The 7882-nt window shown below is 40.8% G+C and overlaps 1 long non-coding RNA gene across 1 annotated transcript; it reads left to right on the top strand.

Annotated features, from left to right (window-relative positions):
- Positions 1-4756: 4756 nt before the first annotated feature.
- LOC129358083 (uncharacterized) lies at positions 4757-6858 on the top strand. The gene is made up of 4 exons (XR_008605760.1): positions 4757-4990; positions 5566-5615; positions 5716-5873; positions 6339-6858. It is a non-coding gene; the product is annotated as an uncharacterized LOC129358083 (long non-coding RNA).
- The last annotated feature ends 1024 nt before the right edge of the window (positions 6859-7882 follow it).

Genomic DNA, 7882 nt, shown 5'->3' with positions numbered 1-7882 from the left:
ATGACATCAGCATGGGCTGACCATATATGGGTTAGACCTGGGTGTGGATATGTGGGCCCCAGTCCTTTTTTAAGTGGGCTATATGGGAATGGGATAGTACTGGGCAACAGTATGTGGGGCCCATGTGGTTCTAGTATCATGGGCCCAACATGGGAAGCCCATGTGGGCTGACCACATTGAACCCACATGACATCAGCATGGGCTGACCATATATGGGTTAGACCTGGGTGTGGATATGTAGGCCCCAGTCCTTTTTTAAGTGGGCTATCTGGGAATGGGATAGTACTGGGCAACAGTATGTGGGGCCCATGTGGTTCTAGTATCATGGCCCAACATGGGAAGCCCATGTGGGCAGACCACATTGAACCCACATGACATCAGCATGGGCTGACCATATATGGGTTAGACCTGGGTGTGGATATGTAGGCCCCAGTCCTTTTTTAAGTGGGCTATCTGGGAATGGGATAGTACTGGGCAACAGTATATGGGGCCCATGTGGTTTCAGTATCATGGGCCCAACATGGGAAGCCCATGTGGGCAGACCACATTGAACTCACATGACATCAGCATGGGCTGACCATATATGGGTTAGACCTGGGTGTGGATATGTAGGCCCCAGTCCTTTTTTAAGTGGGCTAACTGGGAATGGGATAGAACTGGGCAAAACTATGTGGGGCCCATGTGGTTTCAGTATCATGGGCCCAACATGGGGAGACCATGTGGGCTGACCACACTGAACCCACATGACATGAGCATGGGCTCATGTCATGGGCCCAACATGGGGAGACCATGTGGGCTGACCACACTGAACCCACTGTGGGTTCAGTGTGGTCAGTACATATCCACGCCCAGGTTGGACCTGGGTGTGGATATGTAGACCCCAGTCCTTTTTTAAGTGGGCTAAATGAGACAAAATTGTAGAACAATGTACAGGGGTTGGACAATGAAACTGAAACACCTCTCATTTTAGTGTGGGAGGTTTCATGCCTGAATTGGACTAGCCTGGTGGCCAATCTTCATGAATTGCACATTGCAACAGTAAGAGCAGAGTGTGAAGGTCCAATTAGCAGGGTAAGAGCACAGTTTTGCTCAAAATATTGCAATGCACATAACATTATTTGGGACATACTGGAGTTCAAAAGAGGGCAAATTGTTCACCAAGACAGCAAGTCTTTGTGATTATCAAGAGCCACAGTATCCAGGGTAATGTCAGCATACCACCAAGAATGACGAACCACATCTAACAGGATTAACTGTGGATGCAAGACGAAGCTGTCTTAAAGAGATGTTTGGGTGCTAACCCGGATTGTATCCCAAAAAAACAAACACGGTGCCCAAATCACGGTAGAATTAAATGTCAACTCCTGTTTCCAAAACTGTCCGTCGGGAGCTCCACATGGTCAATATACACAGCCGGGCTGCTATAGCCAAACTTTTGGTCACTCGTATCAATGCCAAACGTCGGTTTCAATGGTGCAAGGAGCGAAAATCTTGTGCTGTGGACAATGTGAAACATGTATTGTTTTCTGATGAGTCTACCTTTACTGTTTTCCCCACATCCGGGAGAGTTACGGTGTGGAGAAGCCCCAAAGATGCATTCCAGCCAGAGTGTTGTATGCCAGAGTGAAGCATGGGGGTGGATCAGTGATGGTGTGGGCTGCCATATCATGGCATTCCCTTGGCCCCATACTTGTCCAAGACGAATTGATGCTGTATTGGCCTCAAAAGGAGGCCCTACACCACGCTAATAAGTTATTGTGGTCTAAAACCAGGTGTTTCAGTTTCATTGTCCAACCCCTGTAGTTAACCTGTCACTTTCAAAATTTTGACTGTATGTCAAAGCAAAAGCTGCAAGAGCAAGATTCTCAAAACTTGGAAAGAATTACCCGAGATGTCAGCTTTATAGTCTTTGCCAAGGCAATTGTTACTCAGCTGGCCTCTAATGGAGTTGATGTAAGGTAAATTGTAGAATTTAATTTTTTCCTTGTAGGAAACCTCGACGATAGGTTGGTGACCTTGACCATTGTCGAGGTCTCCAGGACGAAGGTGACCTCGTCTTGGAGATCACCCAAGGATATATTTTGCTGATAGAACAGAACATCCATGTCTTCCTAATGTTTGAACCTAAAACATGTTCACTGTGTGATATCTATGCCTGGCTCATTTACAAACACTAGGCTTCCAGAGGACCAGGATATTAAAACATTAAAAATAATTCTACAATGCTTTATTTTTTTAAACCAGTTCAGTATTGCTCTAGCCACACTTTGAACCCTTAACATTTTTTCATGTTATTATTTTATGCTAGAACAGTCCAGTCCAGTCTCCAAGCCAGTACGCATGAGTGGGCCCCCCTTGGGTTTGTAGTAGGCCATATGGGTAATGAGTGGTCATGGGTTTTATCTGGGCAAACCTCATGGGACACATATGGTTAACTAAAATGGGACCCCTATGGGCTGGCCCATTTGGGCTAAATGTATGGCCCTATTCAGCAACAATGTGGGCTAACTGGAAATGGGACAGAAATGGGCAACACTATTTGGGGCCCATGTGGTTTCAGTATCATGGGCCCCACATGAGAAGCCCAATGTGGGCTGTCCACATTAAACTAACATGACATGAGCATGGGCTAACCATACATGGTTGGACCTGGGCAGGAAAATGTAGCCCCTAGTACTTTTTTTCATGTCTAAATGGGACAAAATTGTAGAACATTTTAATCGACAATGTGGTTACCCTGTCACTTTCAAACTTTTCACTGTATGTCAAAGCAAAAGCCAGTTCAGTATTGCTCTTGCTACACTTTGAACCCCTAACTTTTTTTTCATTTTATTATTGCAGTCTGAATGTCTTAAAACATTTTTTTGAAATAATCTGTTTGAAATATATACGTAAACTCATATTCTGGTGCTTACTCAAAATTAAGCACAGAGTGGTCATGGTTGAGCTTTAGTCCTTGTTTTATTTTTAATAATAATAACTTTTTATTTTATTTTTATTATTATTTTTTATCAATTGGATGTTTAGACATCCATAGAGTTTACTGCAGCCTGTTCGCAGCAAGATTTAAATTTTTATTTGGACAAGACCATTGTGAAAAATATCACAAAATGTTTAGAAAATAAACAAAACTCATTAGCAAGTGAGAGACAAGAGTAAAATTTTGAGCATCTGTTTTTTCATATATTTGCAAACATTTTCCAAGTCATCAGTATAAATAAAAATAAAAAATAAAAACGTAACATTTCTGTTAATGATTCATTTGGTTCCAATTACCTTTTTGTTCATTGTTTGCTCTGAGGCACCGTTGCCAATAAAGGTTGGTGAATTGAAGTACCGGTAGGCACTTTACACATCCACTGAAGAAAATAGTTCCAAAACATATTTGAATAAGGAGGACAACGAAATGTATTTATTTACATTGAGAACTTTTGCTACATCGGTTTTACATTTGTTAACCGATGTAGCACTCTCAAAAATTAATCTGTGTTTCTTGGAAAACGTAAAATGACCCGCGGATGGATATGCGGTTTCAAAATCAAGCCTGTTCTCTTCATCAGTCCGTTGGCGCGGAGTCTGCCTGTTGGCTGATCTACGAAAGAATCTGTAAGTACATTTCTTCTGTTTTACCTAGTACCAAATTTTAGGGAGAGATTTTAAATCGCTTGTTAAAAAAATTGTTGCTCGTAACAAATCGGACGACAGTATCCCAAAAGAGACTTAATTGTTATTGTTATTTTTGCTTTTCTTTAGGGTGATACTTTTTCTGATATTGCTAACACACACAGCTACACACAATAAGCATATTTTAGTGCAGACCGATTTCAAACGCAGCGTTGTGGGCCAAACCATTTTCAAATACCGCCGCCATTCTATTTGTTGAGCTGCCATTGGTTCATTTGAGCGCCAACGAGGTAGAATGAAATCGGTTCACTGAAGAATCTATGTTGCTAGCAGAGGTTGTTACAAAGTGTCTGGACACAATAAAACCATTTGTATGATTTAAAAAGAGTAACTATTGTGCTTTCATTCTATGTACTTGGGCTTTTAATAATCTTTCTCACAGTCACATCAGCATGCATGGGTGGGTCTCATGTATGGATTCAGGCTGGTTTGGCTGGGACCCATGCAAGATTATTATTGTCGTTTTTTTCAATAAAACTGCATTGAATCGTTTAGCTTTGGGCTATATAGGTAATGATAAGAGGGCATGGGTTTTATCTGGGCCAACTGCGTGAGGCTCAAAAGGTTAACCGAAATGGGACTCATATTGTTGGCTCAATTGGGTTAAATGTATGGGCCCAATTCAGCATTAACGTGGGCTAACTGGGCATGGGACAGAAATGGGAACACTATATGGGGCCCATGTGGTTTCAGTATATTGGGCCTAAAAGGTTTTTTGTAAATAGGATGAAGGCATTGTAGTTCATATTTTTAAATTCTTTTTTAATTGTTGTGTGACACTTTAAAGCGTTTTGTTATGTCAGAGTTTATTTCAATCTGCCGCTATTGTGTTGGTCTAGAGTAGTCATCAGTGTCAGGGTTCCTGTGTGTGTATGTGAGTGTCGCATCTTATTTCAGCGAGGATCTTTGTGAGGAGCCCGTGGAGCTTGGCACAGGTGGAGGAGCAGCAGAATCTTCAGTCTACGCTAGTTTGACTGAAGATTCTACTGGTGTATGCTAGATGGTTGCATACACCGGTAGTCACTCTGGCCTCTCCTGTTGTGAACAGTTTTCTGAGAATGTTTCTGTGTCTACTAGAAGTCACCTGGTCTCTGTGTTTGTTCGATCCTAGGGGTTTTGTCGCCTCATTCGAGAACTCACCAGTGAATACCTGCCTGCTCGCTCCGCCGATTCCACTGCCTCCACTCCACCCTTCGAGCTTCCAGCTGTCTTCCATTCCCACCTCGCATTTACCTTCGGAACCGCTGCACACCCTCTCTCAGGAACCTGGCATCTCACACCCACGCCTCGAAAGACCCGCACCGAAGTAAGCCTGTTCCTGTTTCCCCTCCGATCACTCATTCTAAGCCCGTCATAACTAAGTTCTCGTTTCAGGCCAACCTGGTCGAGTGGTCCTCACCCTTCCGCTGATGTCCGGGAAATAGATTTTATTTTGTCCTGTTGTAAATAAATCACTCACTCATCCCTATCCAACGTGTGGTTACTGCATGTGGGTCCGTAAATTGAAACCCATCATGTCAATCAGTGGCCAAGCCTGAAACAAATATTGAAAGATGAAGAAATTCTTTTTGATATTTTTGCAATATTTAGCTAGCAGTTATGTGAAATGTACTTATATTTAATTGTAGCTCTAATTTTTTTATATGTACAATGTTTTAGGCTTTATTAGTTACATTTATAGTGATTTTCTAAACTTCTCTTAAGAGTAATACTACTGTCTTAGTCCTGTCACTAACAAAGAAATTAGGATAATTGCAAAACTGTTCAGTGTTTACAATATAAGGCTTCAGTAGTTAATCTATACAAAGGCTGTTTTGCCTTAATTTTTTTATTTTTTTGAAAAGTCTAAATGTTATATTGCACTAAAATATATTTATGCAGGCTTCAAGAGGATCAGCGTGTGAAGATCACTTTATAATGATTTGAAAAAGGTAGATTAATATGTTAGTAAAATTAAGCACATAAGAGTGATATAATAACAAACTGATGAACAAAAACAAATGTTGTCCTGTTATTGTCATTGTACTTAAGGTTGCCATGGCTACAGAAATTGGAGGAGCATCCTTAGATGACACTATACAACCAGCTGTGCGATTCCTCATGTCCCATGAACTGGAAGTCCAGTTCAACCTTTTTGGCCAACATTGGAAACAAGCTCTTGGACCTGCGTCTCTTTGATGTTTTGTATGGTAAATATCAGTTTTTATTGTCAGAGTAACTTTTTTTTTCACTTTTCTTTCTTAAACATATGTTAATTTATTTTGGTTGTTTTATGCTTTTGTTTGTTATTTTTAGTAATGTTTTTAGGTTAAAAATTGAGTCTTCAATTTTTGGTTTTATTTGAACAGTATTCTTTCACTGTTGTTAAGAACTTAAAAATTTGAAGGTAATATTGTTTGCATTTCAAACAATATTAAAATAACCACAAAACCACGATAGAACCTAGTAGTTGATTTATATAGATGGATATATTTTAAATTTACAGTAAGAATATAGTTTCTGTACATAATAATGATGACTCAAGAGTCCTTTTGATTATGGCATATCTCTGCAAGCATTTTTGCCCCATGAAGGGGGAGATGCAAATCTCATGAATGTTACATTGTGCTAAAATGAAACACTAATACAATTTCTACCTTTGCTTGTTATTTCAGGGGACTTAAAAGAAATTATCCATCTACAGAATCACACAAGCATACAGCAAAGACTCTCGAAGTGGTTTACTGGAGCCCGAGTGGAAGTGGAAATAGACTAGAGAGACTGCCAGTTCAAACTCAGGTTGGGGAGGTCTTTCAAGATGGACAGTTTCAGTAAAGTATGAGAGATTTCAAATTTAAGCATGCATATGGCATGTAGGTTATTTTTAAAAATGTTTAACAAAAATGTATTGTGAAAGATCTATATAGGTGTGTATATTCACATTGTGTGTATCAATGTGAATATACGTGTATAAAGTTATATAGATAGTATTTAGATGTATACATTTATAGACCTGTAGGAAAATATGTAGGTGTCTTTATTTGTGTGCATCTATAGATATATATTTATAGATCTGTTTATAAGTTTGTTATAGTAAACTAGCTTCTGTTATTTTCAAAGATGTCGTGAATAATTGCAGATTTCTTTTTGTGGCACCATTCCCTGAGTATTAATGAAGTTCTAATAATTGCTGTAGTGAGGTAAAAATAACTCCTGACAATATTTTAAATTACTGAATAAAAGCCTTGAGCAAAATAAATTTTTCATCTCTTTTTTTTTATTTTTTATTTGAACACGTTTTAAGCTAGACTTTGAATTGTTGATCAAGATTGCATATCTATGAATGTAATTCACATCCAGGTTAGATGAGAATTGTTCCTACAGGATTAAGGCATCTGGGTCCCGCTGAAAGCCCAGTCAGCACCCATTGAAATCAACCTGGGCAAACCCATGTGGGGCCACCATGGAAACCGTGGACAAACCCACTTGGTACCCATATTCTAGCCCAGTTCAGACCCAATTAGGACCCAGGTAAATATTCCTGACAGCACCCTAGTGGGCCACAGATGGGCCTCATGTAAGTTAACCATGTGGGACCCACTGAAAACCCAGTCAGCACCCATTAAAATCTACTTGGGCAAACCCATGTGGGGCCACCATGGAAACCGTGGACAAACCCACTTGGTACCCATATTCTAGCCCAGTTCAGACCCAATTGGGACCCAGGTAAATATTCTTGACAGCACCCTAGTGGGCCACAGATGAGCCTCATGTAAGTTAACCATGTGGGACCCACTGAAAACCCAGTCAGCACCCATTAAAATCTACTTGGGCAAACCCATGTGGGGCCACCATGGAAACCGTGGACAAACCCACTTGGTACCCATATTCTAGCCCAGTTCAGACCCAATTGGGACCCAGGTAAATATTCCTGACAGCACCCTAGTGGGCCACAGATGGGCCTCATGTGAGTTAACCACATGGGCCCCACTGAAAACCCAGTTAGCACCCATAAAAATTTACCTGGGCAAACCCATGTGGGGCCACCATGGAAACCGTGGACAAACCCACTTGTTACCCATATTCTAGCCCAGTTCAGACCCAATTGGGACCCACGTAAATATTCTTGACAGCACCCTAGTGGGCCACAGATGGGCCTCATGTGAGTTAACCATGTGGGACCCACTGAAAACCCAGTTAGCACCCATTAAAATCTACT

The sequence above is a fragment of the Poeciliopsis prolifica genome, unplaced genomic scaffold (genome assembly GCF_027474105.1).
Source record: "Poeciliopsis prolifica strain line A6 unplaced genomic scaffold, Auburn_PproV2 SCAFFOLD400, whole genome shotgun sequence".
In the NCBI taxonomy this organism is placed as follows: Eukaryota; Metazoa; Chordata; class Actinopteri; order Cyprinodontiformes; family Poeciliidae; genus Poeciliopsis; species Poeciliopsis prolifica.
The sequence above is the reverse complement of the archived record's forward strand: the minus strand, read 5'-3'. Positions and strand labels throughout refer to the sequence as shown.